Source organism: Haemorhous mexicanus, chromosome 2, assembly GCF_027477595.1.
Source record: "Haemorhous mexicanus isolate bHaeMex1 chromosome 2, bHaeMex1.pri, whole genome shotgun sequence".
NCBI classification, from domain to species: Eukaryota; Metazoa; Chordata; class Aves; order Passeriformes; family Fringillidae; genus Haemorhous; species Haemorhous mexicanus.
The window spans coordinates 89,169,827-89,189,877 of NC_082342.1; the positions used below are offsets into that span (position 1 = coordinate 89,169,827).

A 20,051-nucleotide genomic window follows, 5' to 3' on the forward strand; every position below is an offset into this window, starting at 1 on the left:
AGAGCCCGGCCGTCTCCGCCGGTGCTCCTGGATCCCTTCCGCTCGCGGGCTCCTTTCCTAGGGTTGGGGACAGAAGGACACTGAGCGGGGACATGCTGTCCGCAGCCTCCCGTGCGACAGCGGAGCCGTGCCCTGCGGGAAGAAGGTGCGCCTCGCCGCCGTGGCCGTGCTGCCGGGCACAGCGCTCCGGTGACCCTCCCTGCCGCAGAAAGGCAGCTCGCCGGCCGTACTGCCAGCAGCATGGAGTGCCGAGCCGTGCAGGTCATGGCAGAGATGACTTTGGAAAGCGCCACCGCGCTGCCCTCGCCGCGCTGTGGCCGCACCACGCGGAAAGGAGCGTGTGTAGCCTCCGGGTTGGCTCCCTGGCTGTCGGCGCGCTGCTGTCACCGGCGACCCGCGTTTGCGGATCCCGACTGACCGCAGTGACGCTGACCAGACACCCTGACACTGTCTGCGGCTCCTCCCGAGCCCTCCTGGTAGAACGAGGGCTCTACCGAGTTGAGTTCGCCCACTCCAGGCCCTCTTCTCGGGGGATGTGAGTAAAGAGAAGGTAAATCCCTCAGGAGAAGTTGTGTGTCTCCCCTGCGTTTGTGGGGCTGATGGCCCAGAGGAGCTGGGCTCTGCAGGATGATGTTCATGGTGCTGGTCTGCTCTCCCTGGTGCTGTCAGTACCTGGTGCAGAGGGCGGCAGGTGAGCCTGAGCTGAGGACGCAGAGCCCTCGCTCCGCGGGGAACTCAGCGATTGTGCTCGGTGCGCAGTTTGCTAGGCAGAGCATAGTGGGTTGCGGTGAAGAGCAGCCATCAATTTGAAAAATTATTTGTCTGCTGGTGATTGGCTACTGCCATAAGCGCCGGGGGCACCTCTTCTCCTTCGCCAGCGGAATTTGTTCCTGCTGAACTGTGTGAAGCACCTGCCCGATGTTGGTCGGGATAAGCACTTTGAAGGTAACCATACATGAGAAATTCAGCACTAGAGCGAGGGGGAAAGTGAAGCATTTCCTTCCCGATGAGTACTACTGCTCTTGAGAGCTATGTGATTGCTTGCAAAGCAGTGGAATTTTCCTCTGCTGATGCTTCCCTTAAACCATCCCAATTTGCTCTTAGTCACTGATCTCTTTGCTGCACTGCTTTGTACTTCACATATGCTCACTGCTGAAAACTGACAAATTAACTACTGGGCATATAAGTAAGTTATGCACTGGCATGATAATGTTTAGCAGCTGAAGAGTGCCTAGGAGACAGTAGATTAACTGTGTGTATTGATCGGAAAAGAGACAGGGTAAGGTGGTATTGAAGATGTTTAGATATTACCCTAGTGTTGTCACCTTTGGAAAGTTCATTTATTAGGTTTTGTGATCACTTTAGTGGCTTAGTTTATGCCGAAAATCTTGTGTATGTGGGTGTGCTAATACATGCAGTACAAGTGTCAGGGCATCAAGGGCATTTGAGTATGTGTTTTGATGAGCTGCGTGGGAAATGAGAAATTGTTCAGCTGGAGAGATACTGCCTCTCATTAAACTCAAATTAGTTTGCTCTAACACGCAGTTCATGATCTGTGAAAGGGTTGTTAGGTTCCCAATTTGATGTGCAAATGATGAAATTTTGTCTTAGGAAAGGCACTATCTCTTTCAGCCCCACTGGCAGCATCAAAAAAAGAATAATTGGCTCAAACTGTTACATTTTCTAGGTGTGCCCTAACTTAAATAATTTTTCTTTTGTAGATTGTTCCCCAATATACTTGCCTTCTAAATGAGTCCCCTTATTATATCAAAATACATTCTGTTCTCCCTCCCAAACAAACTGACTCTTGTCTTTGCATGGCAAACATCCTAGGAAACACGTTTAGTATGTTCAGTTCCTGAGTTCTGCTGAGACCTGGCTTCACTTTTACATTTCACAGACTTTCTATAGAACACAAAGAACAACGCAACAAGTGCTGTAGTAACTTTGTTATACTTCTGCTAACTGAGCTTAAGTCTCCTCTTCCTTCCTTGCTGTTTAAAAGGCAGCAGTTAAACTGATAGATGGGTTTCTGTTTTGCTGATAACTTGTTATCTGAGAAATGCACTTTTATAAAAGCTGTATATCTATTTAAAGTGCATATGTTTGATCACTCTGCCTTAAACATAAAATCATAAGGCAATATGTCAAAGAAAGAGTTTGTAGTCCTAAAAGCACACATATCTCTTAGTGCTAAATAGAATTGAATTCTAGCATTTAAACTGTAACAAGGGTGCTGCTCTGTGGAAGTTAAATAGCAGTGAATGTCAGCTGCTCCAGCAATAGTATTGCTAATATTGCTAATGCAAGTTATTATGGAACAATTAAATAATCTGACACAACCCAAGCAAACACCAATCCACAACAGAGAAATAAGGGAATTGCAATTTTGCTGACACATGTATTTCAGGCAGTGATAATGATCGTGGTGCTTGCTGTTCTTAGTGTTGGTCTGAGTTGGAGGATAAAGTATTCCAGCATGTTTTTCCTGAAGAGGTTTGGTGGCTACTTTGTTTTGCAGGCTTCTTGGTTCTCTACCGAGAAGCGTCACCATGTAGTAGGAGCAGCAGGACATGGACCATGCACCTGGACAGCTCAGGGTGGACTTAAGGGTGGGAGGTGATGGTGTCCCCCCAACTGGTGGGCCTCCTAAGGCTGCTCTTTAGGAGGCAGCCACCTGGATAAGTAGATGTCTCCCAGCAGAAGCAGTGGTATCACTGCCCCCAGGCAATCACTTTGCCCCTTTTTATAAGTGGTATGCAGGCAACTGGCCACCCATGATTCAGCATATGTGTCAGTCCTATCAGGTACCTTCTTGTCTGTGGGCCACACGTGCTAGTGATGCAGATGAAAGTAAAAGCAAGCTGGACTTGGGTACAGTGAAAGAAAAACAGTGTATGAAGAGGAATATAATACTTCTGTTACCTTTTGTGGAACACAAATGAGAGAGAAGCTGTGAATCTTCAGGAAAGAAAACATTATATCTGTTCTTCAATACTCTGTATTAGACTAAGTTTCTGTATCCACAGAGTAGATACAGAAACTTAGTCTAATACAGAGTATTGCAGAACAGAAAAGGCCTATTTTTAGCTCATCTGGCTGCAGTGCTCTCTGTTAGAATTTTAGTATCTATCTACACATGCTAGGGATGACCTAACTCATCTCCACTGCCAGCAAAATAATGTCTGTCTTGGTTTTTAATAAGCCACTTTGACATAAGCCTCCTAATACTAGATTTAGGATCATAACTGAGCAGCAGTGTTGAGAACATTATCCTTTCTCTGGCAAGCTGCTTGTTCTTCCTGAATATTGTTTTAAATCACTTTGTTACAGGCTTTAAAGTGAGTCCTGCTCAGCTTTTTGACTACTCAGTATGTTTTAATTGTAATTCAAATCTTTTCTCTAAGCTTGCTTTATGGCGTGTGGCTGGGTAGAAAAATTATAAATTCTTCTTTTGAGAGAAATTTAGAAGAAATGCTATATAGCTTTTATTAACCTGCTTGTATTTCAGATCTGCCCTTCAGGCAGGGATAGTTGAATAGGTTATAATTGCTGATATTTCTGATATATCTTTGGAGTACAATCAATCTGTAGTCCTCAGGGCAGTGATTTTGGATTTCCTTCTTTGTTCCTGTGGGTTGGGGTTTTGTTGTTGTTCCTGTGGGTTTGGGGGTTTTGTTAATTTGTTTCTATAAGGGTAGTGTATTTAATTAAGACTATAAATTACTTCATTTTTGTTTGTTAACTTCGTCTTTGTGAGAAGTTTTGTCAAATGAGCACCAGAATACCCTCTGATCATGATATAAGCCAAAGAAGAGAGAAATGGCAACTTGGATTTCTTTAGCTTGGGGAAGCCTTTGGTGACACACCTGGCTGTTAAAGTTGGTACTGCTCTGCAGCACTGTGTAATTGTAGGAACCACACAAAGGCTGAAGGGGGAAGGTCCTGCATGTCCTGTAATTCTCATCTAACTTAGAAAGTTATTACAAATAGATGCCAGGTCTGTAATACTGCAGAGCTCACACACCTGTCTGCCTTCTGCTCCTGTGTGAGTGCTCTGGTTGTGCTGCCTGGAGTGTGCTGAGCTGAGGGGAGGTAACATGATGTCTGGCACACAAGCTTGTTGTCAGAGTGAGGCAGTTCCATGGCAGGTTAATGTTGCACATGTCTGGGCCCTGTAGGAGCTGGAGGTTTTTCCTTTGCCCACTTCAGAAAATTTCTTTTGGAACCACTTCCAACTTTTCTTTGCTGCTTTGTGGTAGAAATATGTCTCTGAACAGGTCTGCCAATGATTCTTCCTGAAAGTACACAAGGACTGAACTGGTCTGTAGATGCAGAGCATCTGCAGCATGTCTAGTAACTTCTGCACTTGGTGCAGATGAGAAAACAGAAAAGGAGATGGTGAAGGAGTATATAAAAGCTATCAAGTCCAACAGGTTGTGCAGAATTACTTCTCAGGTGTAGATGGTGTCCCCATCTCAGTGCTTCTTTATTTAGTTTTTGGAGATCTATGTTTTTGGCAAGAGGTTGATGGGAGAAGGGCCTGGATTCTCACCTGGGTCCTTTTTGTTTGGTAAAGCAGGCCTTTGTTTCAAGGATGGTGAGAGAAAGGTCATAGGGAAAGTTTCTTTGGCTGTGTTAACAAAAATATGCGTGGCAGCTAGTGTGTAATCTTATCACTGGATTTCACAATACTGCATTGTAAATTGTCTGTAATGAACTGTAATTGGTCATTCAAACAGAATGAACAATTTAGATATTGTTCTTTTAGAAATTTAATTTTAAAATGTTGTGCTGAATAGAAGTGGTTATAGATGTGTATTCCTTTGCAGTGCATCTTTAATAATTCTTCTCAATTCCTGTGCTATAGAAAGATTAGAACACCTGAACACTGAAATTGCCTTCACCCAAAATAATTATCTGTACATCAGGAAGTGCTTCTGGGTCACCTGTGCAGGCAGTCCTGGGCACCATTTAGGAGTATCTGTGCAACCTGTGAAACACCTTTATAAATTGCTGTGTGTCCTGGGCTTGCTAACAGAGTGACTAGAGAGAGCTCTAGACCTCTGCTTTGTGTGCTCCCAGCACAACTGGAAGCAGATGTAAGCCTTGCCTCTGACTTACCCAAACTCTCTCTTCTCAAGGGCTTGGCCTGGACTCCAAGCCAGGATGGTTTCCTGCAGTGCATGGAGATAGCTCTGGAAGCAGTGATGGGAAGGCTTGATTCCCTGTGACAGAAAATTTTCATGGTTCAGCTAGCTATGATCCTCTGATATCCTCAGTCCCTTTGTGTATGCATAGCAGCCCTTTCCCCCACTCCTTCCTTCTGGAAGCTGGGCTCCCCTTACCTATTGTCTCTGCAGAGTAGTTCAAAACATCTTAGAGAGCTGGGTGAGCTCTTCCTGCTAGGGAGCTATTCCTACCCAACCATTATCTCCATTAGGTAGAGGTGGCAGCTTCACTCTCAACTGATTTAGAAACCAGATATCTGAAGCAGGAACCTCAGCTCCACTATTATTAAAGAAAAAAAGTGTTAGAGGACACAGTTCACATTCTAGAACTTTGTATCTTGGCCTGTTAGGGGGCAGAAGTAAAAATATTTTGTAGCTCCTATCTAGGTCTTTAACAGGTGTTGTGTACCATGGATGTTCTCTCCTTGCTTACATGCTGGATGTTCAGAGTCCAGCACTGGGCTGCTGAACTATCCCTGTGTGTTCAAGAGACAGCCTCAGTATTTAAATCAAGTCTGTTGTTTCCATGCTGACAGCCAGAAATACCAGCTTGTAGACTTTATTTTTTTCCCCCAACACAGAGTACTTATTTGTGACTCAGGATTAAAGCTTTATCCCCGTTAAATACTGAATGTGGCCTTTCTTGCCCTGCTTTACACTAAGTGGTGTCTACATTGAAAGACTGTGATACAAGTAATTTTTGTAGAGGAGTGTTTATGTTGAAGGGTTTTTTACTAGTGTTGTAAAGAATACACAGTCATTCTCAGCACTTCAGATCTTTTTGTCTACCAGACATAGGTAATTTAGCTAAAATGCCCTGCTTTTTTCTCCCCTATTAAAAAGCACTTCAGCCTGCAATTAACTGAGTGTGAAGGGAGAAAAGCAAAATTGTGGGAAACTGTTGGTTTGGGTTTTTTTTTCCATGTCCTGAAATCAGACAAATCACTTTACTTTAGAAGAGCCTAAAGAGCCTATGGTGGAAGAAACTGTTGGAGTTTTTTCCTTTACTGGGGAGAAAGAGTTGAAGGCTCCCTCTAAATTGAAGTTGAAGAGATGAGCTCTGCTCTCAGTCAGAGGAGGTGTGTGGTTTCTTGTGCTTTCTTCATGGCTTTGGCAGTCTGTGTTGCTTTTCAAAGGCTGGGTGGAAGCTCCTCATTTCTCTTGATGCAGATGTTTGGGTGAGTGATACATGGAGAAAGCTCACACCCTCTCCTGGCAGAGCTCTCGTGGGTCAGCACTGCTGCCAGGGGTGTCTGTGGGCTTGGCTACCCCTGATGGCTCAGCAATGGGGTAGAGCTGCTGCCACGGCAGGGTCCTGGCCCTAATGCCACCCTGGTGGGACTTGGAGGTTTGCTGTAGCCTGGGCTACTTCTCCACAGCTGCCATGGTAGCTTTTTTCAAAATGCCTCTTCCTTGTCAAAATACACCCGTAGTAGATGGTTTGAAAGGCAGCTGAACCCACCAGAATACCTGTTGCATATTTTAAGTGTGTTTGAGTGTGTTACTGATTTCTCTTCTGCTACCTTGTAAGCGCCTTGGAGAGGGGAGTTTGAACAGCAGACCTGTGGGTCTTGGTGTGCTGGATATGTGGAAATGTTTAAATAAAGTGGTCTGCTTATTCAGAATGCCATGCCTTTCCTTAGCTGTCTTCACTTCTCACTTAGACATAAAAAAAATAAGCTAGGATTGAGGAATTATTTTTTCTTTTTAAAGTAAGTTTGACATGTTCACCTGCTACTTTGTTATGAAACTGGGGGACTATTCCTAACAATAAAAGGGATGGAAACAAAGGAGCATGCTACAAAAGGGTTCTAAAATGCAATTAACTTGTCTGTGCATAAGATGACAGTTTTTAATGTGCTGGCTGTTTATGGAAGTGTGGTGTGTGCACCTGCATTTCTTGCCATCAGTACCTAGGTGAAGAGAAAGCTGCTCATGTGTCTTGGTGTCACCTATGTGTGAGAGTCTTCCCTATGTCAGCTCTGCAGCAGGGCACGCCATGTCCATGAGCAGTGCCAACACTCTGGGAATGTAGTTATTGCTTCTGAGGCTTGGAGGCTGTTCCAATATTTCCAGAGCTGGATTCAATATGAAAACTGCTGTTAACCTTTGCCATTGCTTTGAATATGAGATACTAACAGAAAGATGTTGCCATTGATGATGGTTTAAAAATAGCAAGTGACACATGTGGATATGACTAGCTTATGGTTTTTACTCCGAATCCATTAAAATGAATGCTATTGCTTCCACACTAATTCTAAGAAATTATTTCCCCCACACAAGCACTTCTTAGCACCTGACATCAAGTCCTTCAGTAGTGAAAGGGAACCTGCATTTTAAGTGTCATGTACCTCTCTGCTGCTGTTTTACTGCTGCACAATCCTTCCTGTTTCTCATTCCTTTGTGACAGTCTTCATTGTACTTACTGATCGTGTAATGGCCTTTCTCCTGGAAAGATTTTCCTCATCCATGAGAAAACTTGACTGTTCTTAAAAGGACTGTTCTTAAAATGCCTTCTTAGTGAGTGAATACCGACTTATTTTAATTGGCTTTTAGCCTCGGTGTGTAATTGATGCTTTAGAAGTTAGGCTCCCTAGAAGAGTTCAAAGTGGCAAACAGAGGGCTCCCTGACTAGCTGGGAGGAAAGGGTATTCCCAGGAGAATTGAAGCAGTGAGTGGAGTTGGCATCACTGGCTACACTGCAGTTTTGCACTCTCTGGAAAATACAGGAGAAATATGGAAGAAGAAAACTGGTGTAAAGGTTTATTTCTGTTGGGGAAGTGCCACCCCATTCTTTCTCCTGGGTTAACTTTGCTATTTTTGTTGCTTATTATGTAATGTTATATATTAAGAGAAGAGGAGGCTGACTGTAAGTGACCTTCCACAGACATGCCTGGCAGGTTTGGCTGTAGCATCCTCTCCTGGCTCACAAAATTCAAGCAGGCACTTCTGCTTGTTTGGTTTGTCTTGAAGATTTTTACTTTGAGAGTCATCTTTATACTCTGAACAGCATAAAGGGTGTGGCTTTGTCATATCTATCTGCAATACTAGTGTCTTACAGGGAACATATTCCCACCAGACTTGGGTTACAGTAAATTATTCTTGGAAGAAGGAATATTTTGAAGATGTGTTGGTGTGTGTGAAATAACCTTAATGCTGGAATAGACTTTTACGTAGGCAACTGAGTGTCAGGACACTGTTTCAGGCTAACCTTTATTGCTTTTGATCTCTGCACAGCAGTATGTCTGACTTGGCAAAAATTTTATGAAGTTGATTTTTATATCTAGAGGGTTTTAACCTTCTTTCAACCATGTTCACTTGAGGTAAAGCAGTGTGTGTACACACGTACACACACACGTACACACACACAGTCTCTTTCTGATTATCTTTTACAGAGATACATAGGTATAAAATTAATCTTTTCCTCAGCTCTACATGACTGAAGAGTTAGCAAGTGATTTCCTAATGATGATCTGCTTGTTAAGCTGCAGTAACAAAATATAATTGCAGCATGCTCTGATTATACATGTGCCTGCATGAAACAGAGAAATGTCAACATAGATATCTTGGTGATACTTAGTACTTGATTATGTCCCCCATTTCCTCAGGGAGCCATAAAAAGGGTTTATTGCTTTTGCTGGCAAATGCTTGAGTCTACTTGTTTCAACATTTTTATTTTTTGATCCTAATGGTTTTGGGATCTCTTCCAAAGTATAAAAGGTGGGACAGTTGCAATTTTATTTTTTGTGTGTGTGTGTTCTCGGTACTTCAAACACAAATATCTACACCTAATTGCATCAGGTGCTTATGATGTTAGATAGTGTTTTGTCAACCCTAATCACAGATTGGGGAAACTTCGCATTATCTTTTGTTCATACATTTGATATAGCCCCTCTTCTAAAAATTGAAAGGCTGGGGCAGGAGGTATAAGCACCAGCTACTCCACATTTATGATTTCTTTATCCTTAGGCCCCCCCCCCCCCCCCCCCCCCCTCTCCCAGCAGGGTCTCAATCTTCTAGGTACTGCTTAAACTTATAGTTATGTTCTTAAACAAAAACCAGACAACCCTAGAGATTTTCTTTACCTCTGTTACCAGGCCACAAGTTGTTTTTCTGCATTAGATGCTCCCTCTACCACAGCTCAAAGAGAATGTTGAGACTCCCACAATTTTTGGAGCATGATGTCTATACAAATTTTTTAGCCTCCCTTTGCTCTTCTTCCTTCATTTGCATGATGATGACACACAAGCCTTGCTCTCCAATGGTTCCTGTGGGTATTACAATTGTCACGCATTTTAGCTCTCTGAGAAATTGTATTATGCTGACTGCTGCTTTTTTGTGGGGATCTCCTAACACTCTTCCCTTGTTACTTCATTTCTCTCCATGGTGCATCCAAGAGTTTGAAGTTGACAGCCTGGATTCCTCTCCATACATCAGACCTACTTTTTTTTTCCATTCTAAACTAAAAACCTTTTTTTCACTTCCCTGCCTCATGGGAATGTGAGGATTGGCTCAATATTAGAATGGCTGAAATAGCTTGTCATTTTTATCCTCCTCCTGCTAGCACAGTTTTCATCACTGAGACTGGTTCCCCTGACCGCTAACGAAACTGTCTGTGCCTTGTCTTCACCTGTAAGCTGTTTAAGCTGTGGAAGATATTTCTAGGTAACATGTGATTAAGGCATGAATTCCCATGTCTCTCTATATATCTACAGTCCAGGCTTTCACTTCAACATTGGCTCCTTTGATGTTCTGGTTTTCAAGGCACAGGAGAATTTTGTTCAGATTAAACTTTTGCTGTCTGTGTTATAAGAATTTTTTTTCCCTGACCCTCTCTTGCTTTGTTTCTGTGTTCTCAGCTGTCCTCAGTAAAGAGAAAGATAAAGATGCCAGTATCTCTAGGACCATTTAATCATAACAAGAATCAAACTAATGTTTTATGACTTGCTGATAGACTGTGTCAAGACCAAAACCTAGTTTTTAGCCCTTATACTTTAAAAAAAGGCCTAAAGTTTGCCTCATGAGCAAAGTATGGATTTCACAGCTATAAGAAGAAAATTTGGACCATTGAGACTATTTACCACCACGGCTATGTTATAGAATTTTCCTTGAACAGTCAGCAAGGAAATTTGAGTTAATTTGTAACAATTATAGTAAGTAACAAGTTTATAACAAGTTTGTAAAAAAGCAGTCTTTCAGTAAGTTAAACCTTCCAAGATCTTCAGAGGACTTAAATGCAGAAAAGGGCAACACATAAGAACAGTAATTGGAGCTTTTGTAATTATGTCAATGTGCCAGAATCCCAATGATGCAACATGTGCATGGCATTTTTGATCCTTGAACAGATCACATTTAACCCATGTGTGTGTGCCCACACACAACATGCACACCTCAGAGCTGAATTGCTCACTTTCCAGAATAGCCTGTTCTTGTGTAATACTCTGTCTGAGCACAGAGACAGACTTCTGATGCTTCACTTGATTGGAAGCACTATTTCTTTGCATTTGATTTAGTATAGGAAATCTACCATTTTACATGTGGATTTGGTATTGTTTTTAATAACACCAGAAAAACATTTCAACTGAAACTTAGATTCATTGATTTGTTGTCCTGATACATAAACTGAGTGGATGTTGTGTGGAGAATATAAAAAGTCTGTGAATCATATACTGAGATAAATATATGCCTGGTGGAAAGCTGATACACCTGAAGTTAATAGTTAGGTACACTCCTAAATTTAACTGCTCTTACTGTAGGTGGTTTTCCTGTTGCATTGTATTTTTGCCTTACTGGTTGAGAGGATTGGGACAGCAGCTTGTTGACAAATGCAGATTTATGGGAAGTTCCTGTTCAAACAGGGGCTTTCTGAGGTTTGGAGGCAGTGAACTGGTGCAGCCAGGAAGGCATTCTAGAGCTGTTAAAAAGGTTTGGGAAGACATTACTGATTTCTGTTAGCAGCAGTTTGCCAGATCCATTCCATACTGCTGGACTTCAAAGTTTAGGAAAATTAATTTGAAAACAGTGTCATATGTTTAAAATGTCTGTGATGTCTGGAACAAAGCTCATTTTCATACTGTAAATTGAACTGACCAAGTTTCTTGGGCTAGGAGTTACTGCTACTGGGATGTCACATTTGCAGGATGAGTTCTAGTAGGCAAGTGGTCGTATTGGCCAGGAAAATTTATCTATTACTTAGGATTTGATGGGCTTGAGAATAAGGCAGTCTTGTTGCAAGCTTCAGTGAGCAGGAGGTCAGCCAGTACTGAATAAGTCACCTAACCTGCCAGAAGGAGTTGCAGAACAGATTCCTGCAGCAAAAAGTACTCCAAGGAGAAATGCTTGGCTGAATTGTCTGCAGAGAGCGATGAAGGCAGAGGACTCAGTCAGGCTTATTGAAATGGCCTGAGATGCTGCCTATGGGAAGACAGAAATATTGGGGGTGATATGAATTTCTTTATGGGGTTGCAAATCAATGGCTGAAAAACTAGAAGCTTTCTGCAAAGAAAATATTTTGATTTATTAGTCTAGTTTTCCTTGCTATATTCCTGTGCTATTTGTTTGATCTTTCTATTTAGTCTGTGGGTCACAGTCCAGTAACCTCAAATCTTTGGGATAATAAATAGGAAATCCTGAAAAAGAACACTTTCTCTTAGGAACTTAACGAAGGAGGGGTGTCCTGGCTGTGACTGGGGTTAGGCTGCTGAGGTAAAGAGTGACAAAGGTTTTCAGAAGTCAGTGTCAGTTGCACCATCTCTGAACCACCACAAGTGAATTGCTCAGCCCTTAAAAAACATTCTTAGTCCCCTGTCTATGCTGCTGCTTTTTTTCTTTGTATTCTTCCTTGCTTGGTACACCTACAGGAATAGTATGATAGCAGGTTGGGCTATTGCTGCTCATCCGCCTGAAGCTGGAACCCAGTTTTCATCGCTGCCTGTGTATATGGGATGGAGAAGAAAAAAAAAGAGTGGGTGTATTTACAGCTCCATGAAAAGTATCCAAGCATTGTAAAACCTTTTCATTTTAATTTTTGCCTCTTAAAGATGGAAAATAGAACTAGGTCTGAAGTACAACAGGAAAAGTTTGCTCAAGATAGCTTGGGAAACTCGCTGCTGAATCAGATCATGAGCTGTGATTCTGTCCTTGCTCAGTGATTTCCGTCAGTGTTGACTTTACAGTTCCAGGAAAAGCGGAACCTCTACTCTGAAGCAGTTGATGCTGTGCATGCTCTTTGCTCTTGTAATGATCACACAGGGCCCCAGCTAAACATGATCTGACTTTACATATCTACCTGTGCCTGCAACACATCCATTTTCCTTTGCTATAGCCATGCAAAGCGGGCAGGCTGCCACATCTCTTATGGGAGAAGTGTGAGTTAGAGACTGGGGGGGTGCTGGAGTGCCCATGAATCTCAACCCAGCACAGAGGAGTGGAGGGACTTCTTGTGGCCTGGTTTTTCTAGTCAGCAATTATAAAAAGAGGTGACTAATTTTTTTCCAAGGGTGTCTGAGTATTGGTAAAACAATTAATGGGGGGTTTCCTGCCTTGTGGGGTTTTGGTGTTTGCCACAGGTGTCTTCATATTGGCCATTGTGTGCATTGCTCATGTTGCAAGATCCTCTCAGTCCTTCATTTCCATTTGATTTGGTGCACTTTTTAGTTACTGTTGTGGCAGAAGGATTGTGTCACACCTTGTTAACTTTCAGTTGAATTTAATGGTAGGTTTTCCACTTAGACTGCTGGAATATATGACCTTTTACTCAGAGAGTAATCAGAACTAAATCCAGTCTTCAAAGCAAATACTTTAGTAGTGACCAGATATTATGCAGGATAATGAATATATGAATTTTACATATGTAGTGATATTGTCTGCCAATTTTTTAAAATTTGTTATGTTTGTGGCCTACGACTTGGCAGCCTGACACCAAGTGCTTTCCCAATGATCTGGCAATTCGGTCTGTCAGCATTTAGCATGAGCAATTGGGCACACCTTTTGTCAGTGCTTTGCTATTGTAACAAATATGACAGTTTCTCCTGCACCCATCTGGATCTCATAGCCTGAAACATCACGGTAACAGTGATAATGCTGTGCTCATCCCCAGAGTCCTGTTGTTCCTTTTGAAATGGTACAGCTATTTATTCCAGAAGAATATGGTGGGCTGAAGAGTCTATTTGCTTTCTCAGGATAATTACCTCTGAACTGGTTCTCTATACCTGAGTCTAACAGCTAGGTAAAACTTCACTGTAAGGAGCCGTTATTCAATTTGATTTCCCATTTATTGTTACTTAACCTGCTCATATTTAATAATAATTCCTCTTTTTTTAAACTGATACAGCTTGTTAAAAGGAAAAAAAAATCTTTTTACTGGGTTGCATTTGCGATTGTGTAATTTATTTTTAGAATTTGGGAGAGATTTTTTTTTTTTAATTTCTATTGGGCTCCAGCAAAAGCACTGTGAAGCTGGTTTGCCTGCTACTGAGGAAAGGCTCACTGAAGCAGTAATTCTCTTGAGGTCCTCAGCATGAATAGGCATTGCAGAAATAATTTTTCTTTTCTCAATAACTCTTTTAACTGCTGCAGCTTCAGAGCACATCAGGACCTGACATGAACATACTTTTGTACAGAAGTGGCAGAAATCTTTACAATACCTGCAACAATGTTTCAGCATATCTGTAACCTCTCTTTATTCTTGTCATTCCTTCTTTCTGTGAGTTACTGATCCCTAAATAAAAAGGAATGGGCAAAGGTAGCCCTTCTGCATATTTGAGAGGGAAGGTACTGTGAAAAAACTCTACTCATACAGAAGCACATGTGATTTCTGAAATACAACATTTAAATGATACTGTGGTTCATAAACCATTTTTACTCAATTCCCACCATTTTCCTGTTTTGTTTGTTGAGTGTATGTTTTCTGGCTGACCATTGTACAGATCAGCAAATCTTCAGTGCATGCTCTGAAAGCTTGGATTTTCTTTGGATTGATTTTCATTATGGCCCTACTGCCATTCTTTACAATCTGAAGAAAGCCTGCATTCATAAGGATTACTGCATCTGCAAAGGATGAAGAATAAGTAGGAATGATGAACTCCAGCAGTCATGAATGGGCAGATTGTCCTGGCCATTTATTCAGTTGTCAGTATATTGTGGCGTATTTGGGTTGAAAAAAATGTTAGCATTGGGTAACATACTCTTTTTATTAAAAGCACAGTAGAGTACTCAGAGATGGTGTATAGTCCAACACACACTAGTGCAGCACACGCTGTCTTTCTTCCTAAGTGTGATTTATTTGTTTATTTCTCACTGAAAGCTTGTAATTTTGGATTTTAATTCTACTTTCCACTGCTAGCTGTGCTTATCTTATCGGACAAGTCTTATCAAAAGGTGCTTGCAATTCTGAGTGGGATGCTGCGCTGTATTATGCCAGGAGCACTGAACAAGGAACACTCTGGTGTGCTGGCTGAAGATCAGAGTTGATTCTGGAGGCTGAAATGTTCCCTGTGTTTCTCAAATATAAATAGTACTGTGACCAAGAGTTGTGTGCCTTCATATTCCAATATGCCCTTGATGGGGTAGGTGTTGGTAAATGCAGATTTTTTCCCCATGATGTTTGGATAAAGCACTTTAGCAGTTCTATCCTCAATGATAACAATCTCTTCTGCTAAAGATGTTAATCAGGAGTAAATGACCACTGGGCAGTTGCTGTCCTTGCAAGTGGCATGCAGCACTTCCTAGTGCTCCGTTAGTGGAGCAATTTAGGAATATCCCGTGTTAACAACCTGGTTCAACTGCAACCAACACTTCAAATAGATAAAACATAGGAAGCTAGTACAATGTAATTTAAAGTAGAGAACTACATTGAAATTGTTTTGTAAGTGTTTTGGAGGGTATGTGTGAGACATACCCTCCAAAACACTGATACAGACATGTCTTGACTCCCTGGGGCTTCTGATTCCATCGGCAGTAGCTGGTTTAGCAACTGCACAAACCAAATACATGTAGTAAAATACAGCATTTCAGTGAGTGCCATTTATTGCAAACAGTGTTAATATTCTGGTCTGAAGAATGTTTTCTTGCCTTTGAGATTTTAGTATGGAATCTCTTCTGGTTGAGTCAACAAGCAAATATAGCAAGACTTTGATACAGCTACTGAAGTGGTAAATGTTAGTGGTGCTTTTTGAAGACAATCTTCTCTTAGCAGTATTTTGCTACTGGTAGTTTGTTACTGATAACTCTTACAGGAAGGCCTTTGAACAGCAAAATTAAAGCTTGAAAATAGCAGCTGTTTCAAAGAGATGGAGAGAGATGACAGGAAGCAAGCAATGGGGAAAGGTTTTCCCTTGATGAAGACACAGTGCTATATAAGCCACTTAGGTGCATATTTTGAACACTATTTTCTTCAGCTTTTCAGTGAAATTATTTTGTATGTGCTTGCCATCTTTAGGATCTTTGCTAGTGCTAGACTTGAGCACACAGTGGTGTGCTTTTTTGCAGTTCTCTGCTGAGGTATGTGTGTTCCCTGGTTTGACAGGTAATGGTGTGACTGCATTTCCTGACATCAGAACACCTGTGATTATTGCTCAGAGATGTTGTTAATTGAATATTTGCACTTCTGTAGACATCAGTTGCCCAGCTGTTATCTGTCAGGGTGGATTTGTATTACTATAACCATGTCACAGATAAAATTTTTTCATGTTCCTACTTGATGATTTTGACATGTCACACTGAAGGAACTGGACTGTATAGTATGTTTGTGTGAACCAGCTTCCCTGCTACTTCTGGCACAGAAAACTGAATAACAATGTCCAATATTACAATACCCCACACTCATGTGGACTCCTAGGATATTTCACCAGGTGTCTGGACACTGCAAAAGTAATGACTATCATATTCATACTCTGAAAGTGTACCAGGTCAACCTGTGCCCTGCTTCCATCCATTCTAAGGGAATGCTCCATTGTGTTTGTTCCACTGCTCTTCGGCTGCCCCAGTCCGACTTGCTCTTTATCTTAGACTGAAGGATATTGTGTTTCCAGCAGCAGTGAGGAACAGCTCCTAGATACTCTTGGAGATAGTGTATCCAAAACAGCAAAGCGCCTCCAACAGTTGACTTGAAGGGCCTGCTTCACTCGTGGTGTCTCTGTTAGCTTCTAGCAGAGGGCTTGAATGTGGTATATCAAGCTATTATCATGTAACATGTTTCTGTAAAGTTTTCTTCCTTCCTTCTATTCTTTGGGAATGTGATGGCTACTCCTGAGGTTCACACGATCATGAAACCCTAAGATGTGTTTGCAGAGCAGAGCTATGGCTTCATCTTGCAGGTGAGAAGCTGTGGCAAGGAACAAGACCTAAAGCATTCACTGCAGCTTTCAGCTGCTCCTTTCTGATGCCTGTAATTGGGATTTTCTTTTCTTATGCTCCCACATATGGTCTCATGTACCAGTGAAACTTGGAAAGACCACTGCTCTTCTCAACCAGAGCCCTAAACACTTATTTGTTCAAGAATGCCAAGTCATGCCCCCTGGTGAAAAGGGTCTTGTGGTTTTTGGCATCACCTGGTAGCTCTTAGAGGCTCAATCCTGGGCTCTAACTCAGCAGACAGCATGGCTTTGCTTTAAGGTTTTGTCACTCTTGGAAGAGACCCACCTTGCTGATATCCTTAGCAAATTTCAACAAACTGGACATGATCCTAGTGCTCAGCAACCTTCTGTGAGGTGTAGCAAGGCTAATCTTAGAGTAAATCCGAGGCATGTGTTGGAATGAGGCTGGGTTTTGTGTTTGAGCTGTCTAACCCAGGGCAGTGTTCTCATGCTCCGCCTGCTGATTTCTGGGAGTGGAGAGCAATTTTCTAAAGCAAACTGAAATTAAGTTTATTGTGCTGCTTCGGCACAATAGTGGAACACTTCAGTTTGCTTTAGAAAATTGCACAGAAACATGGTGTTGGATTTAAGATGAAGCAATGATACCAGTGATGGGGGAAAAAGAAAAGCCAGGGGATGCAGCTCCATGCAGTTTTGGTTACAGCTTCTTTGCAGTTTGCTTCTTGGGAAGTGTTTTTGTCTTTGCTTTGTTGTCAGTTTGCTCTCACCCAGCCCTTTATCCTGCTCTCTGAGCCATGTCACAGTGCCCTCCCTGCCCCAGCATCTGTGGGTCTTCTGGTGTCCTGTGGATCAGTGCTGTAGTTTTGATCAAGGTAAGTGTGGAAGCCTAGCAAAATGTACAGCTAAATATAACTGTTTCTAATATTTCATAACTAATGGCAGAATGGTTATGGAAGCCTCTCTGGAAATTTTAATAACTTTATTTGGATTTTTTTCTTCCTAGTGTAGGAAGTGATCCTTTTAACAGCTAAAATAGCTGTTCTTACTATTGTCACTTTTTGGGCTTGTTTTTTATTTAAGAAGTCTTGACATTTTTTTTTTAAAATCCCCCTTAAAAATCTTATGGAGGCCTCTAGTTAATCTTTTACAGTAAATTTATTTTAAAGCACAGGCATCAATGAAGATAGGGCTTAAGTCTAGCTAGATAGTATTATACAAATTTTATTTGATAGACCTTGCCTTGCTTTTATGAGACATTTCCTCAGAAACTGGAACTGTGAAATGTTGTTCTGACAGAAATTTTTTTATTCCTTGTCTGGAAAAAACATCAAATTACTTTTTATGTAATCACTACTTTTGCAAATTCTCCAGCAATATTAGGTGAGGATACCACAGTGACTGCTCAGCCTGTCAGTATTGGATTGCAAAGTCTTGAGTCTTGTTGACATCTCTGCAATTTGTCTCGCCTTAATATTTAATAAGAGTCATACTCTGCAACCTCAGAGTGAGAGCAGTTCTTTTAAAAACCACCTTTTACTTTGGTCAGAGTTCTTACCAGACTTTTTAAAGACAGAGATGTGCTTGCATGTGTGATGGGTCGAGCAGTCATCAATATTATGCCTTCATGTTCCTGTTGTATTAAACTTTTAAGGAGTTTGCAGAATGAATACTTTGTACAGCACATCAGGACCTTGGGTTTGCTCCTGGTCAGTGGGGAATGTGGCAAGGCTCAAGTTGCTTTTTTAGGAGGATGAGTATTAGGAGTGTCCAGGTAGTGTTGCAGCCTGCATGTTCTGGTTGTCCACTTGTTGCTGAGTGGTTCACTGGGACCTATATTTTCCACAGGGAACAGAGGAGATGATTGAGAGGGGCAACCCATACCTGCCAGTGGAATGGCAACAGTGAAAGCAGCTGATGTGTTAGAAAATCTGCTGATGTGCTAGGAAAAAGCAACTGAGCCTGCTCCATGAAGGCAGATTTATCTTAGAGAAATAGTCTGAATAAACTTTCATTCCAAACTTCTGATTTGAACTCTGTTTTTGTCTTTGTGTACACAGGAGTCAATTTTTAGGATTGCTAATCCTAAAATCCTGCAGGTTCCCACCAGCTGGACTTGTCATAATGGAAAGTGTTCATCCCTTGCATTGTGTTCTCTAAATTTCCTGGCTTGAGTTGGAGGCTTTGAAACTACTGCCTCTGCCAGTTTTTGGGCAGTCTAAGTGAAGAATCTGACTTCCTTCATTCTGCAATCCCTTAGCCAGTAGAAAGTAATGCACAAATTTAAAAGTGTTTGCCAATAAATGGGTGTATTTCACCAAGGCAATCCGTGCAATAGGTGATCACATTTTGAATTACTTTTGTGTAAGAAGCTGCATAGCTGAAATTGAAAAGCTCTGTGGTTTGGGAGTTTTCTAAAACTCTTCCAAAACATTTCAGTCTTTAAACCCAGGAAGTGGCTTTTTTTAGGTCTCAAAAGTGGTTTTAGCCAGTAACACTCAGCTGACATCTAAGGGAAAAAAAGGGCAATTTTTCCTTTTCTTTTTTTCTTTTTCCTTGGAGGCTTGAGTAAATTTTTGGTCATTTCTTTTTCTCTGTAGCTATCACAGTTTCAAGTTGCAAATGTTTTGTCCTAGTAGATCTTTAAACTGTGAACCTGAGCTTGAACTTTTAGATTTGTTTGTCAGACTTAAGTCGGTTCTAACTCTTCAACACTTTAATTTGTTTTGTTTGCAGCTGTGTACTTTTCTTTTTTCCCCTCCCACAGTGATGAACAGCATGGAAGATAAATGTGTGGGAGCTGCTGCAAACTGCTAATGGCTTTTAAAAGGCAAATCATTAAATCAGAACTCTCTTCAAGTGCACCAGGGACTTTGTGTCTGAAAAAAAATTAACTTCATTTAAAGCACATGTGTAGCCTTTTTAACATGAATTGCACAAAAGACATTCAGTTTCTGCCTATGAGGTGTATATGAACTCAACTCCAATACTTTGAGATGTTAAATCGTTTCTTCTGAGGTGTAAAATATCATGTTGTGCTGAAAATGCTGTGTTGCACTGGAAGCCTCAAGCAGCGGGTTGAAAGGAGGAGTTATTTATCTTCTGACTTGGTGCTTTGAGCAGCAATGGGTGATATGGGAAATCCTAGGCTGGTTTCTCTTTGTTTTAATGCTTGGAAGAGGAAAAGATGAGAGCTGTGTTTCCTGCTGGCTCTGGGCAAGTGCCATTCACCACTTCTGGTGGCTTCCCTAAATGTTAAGGTGTACAGAGGGCTGGTACTAAACCAAAGCTTGGTGGAGGCAAAATAGGAGTTACAATGAGCTGCTCAGATACTTTACCTCCACTGGAGTAAATCTGAGGTCTTTATGTGTTAGATACTGGTCCAGCTGTTGTGCTGTGAGGTTATTAATAGTGTCATACCCTGCCATTTAACCTGCAAATTCGCATGGTAGAAAATCTTGGAATGAGTACTTTTTACAGTTTCAAGAGGAGTTTCTCCAAGTATCTA

At 41.6% G+C, this 20,051-nt stretch overlaps 1 protein-coding gene across 4 annotated transcripts in view; it reads left to right on the forward strand.

Annotated features, from left to right (window-relative positions):
• The window catches only part of SLC9A7 (solute carrier family 9 member A7), a 69,127-nt gene that overhangs the window by 567 nt on the left and 48,509 nt on the right, over positions 1-20,051 (forward strand). The gene's annotated exons all lie outside the window — the stretch shown is intronic.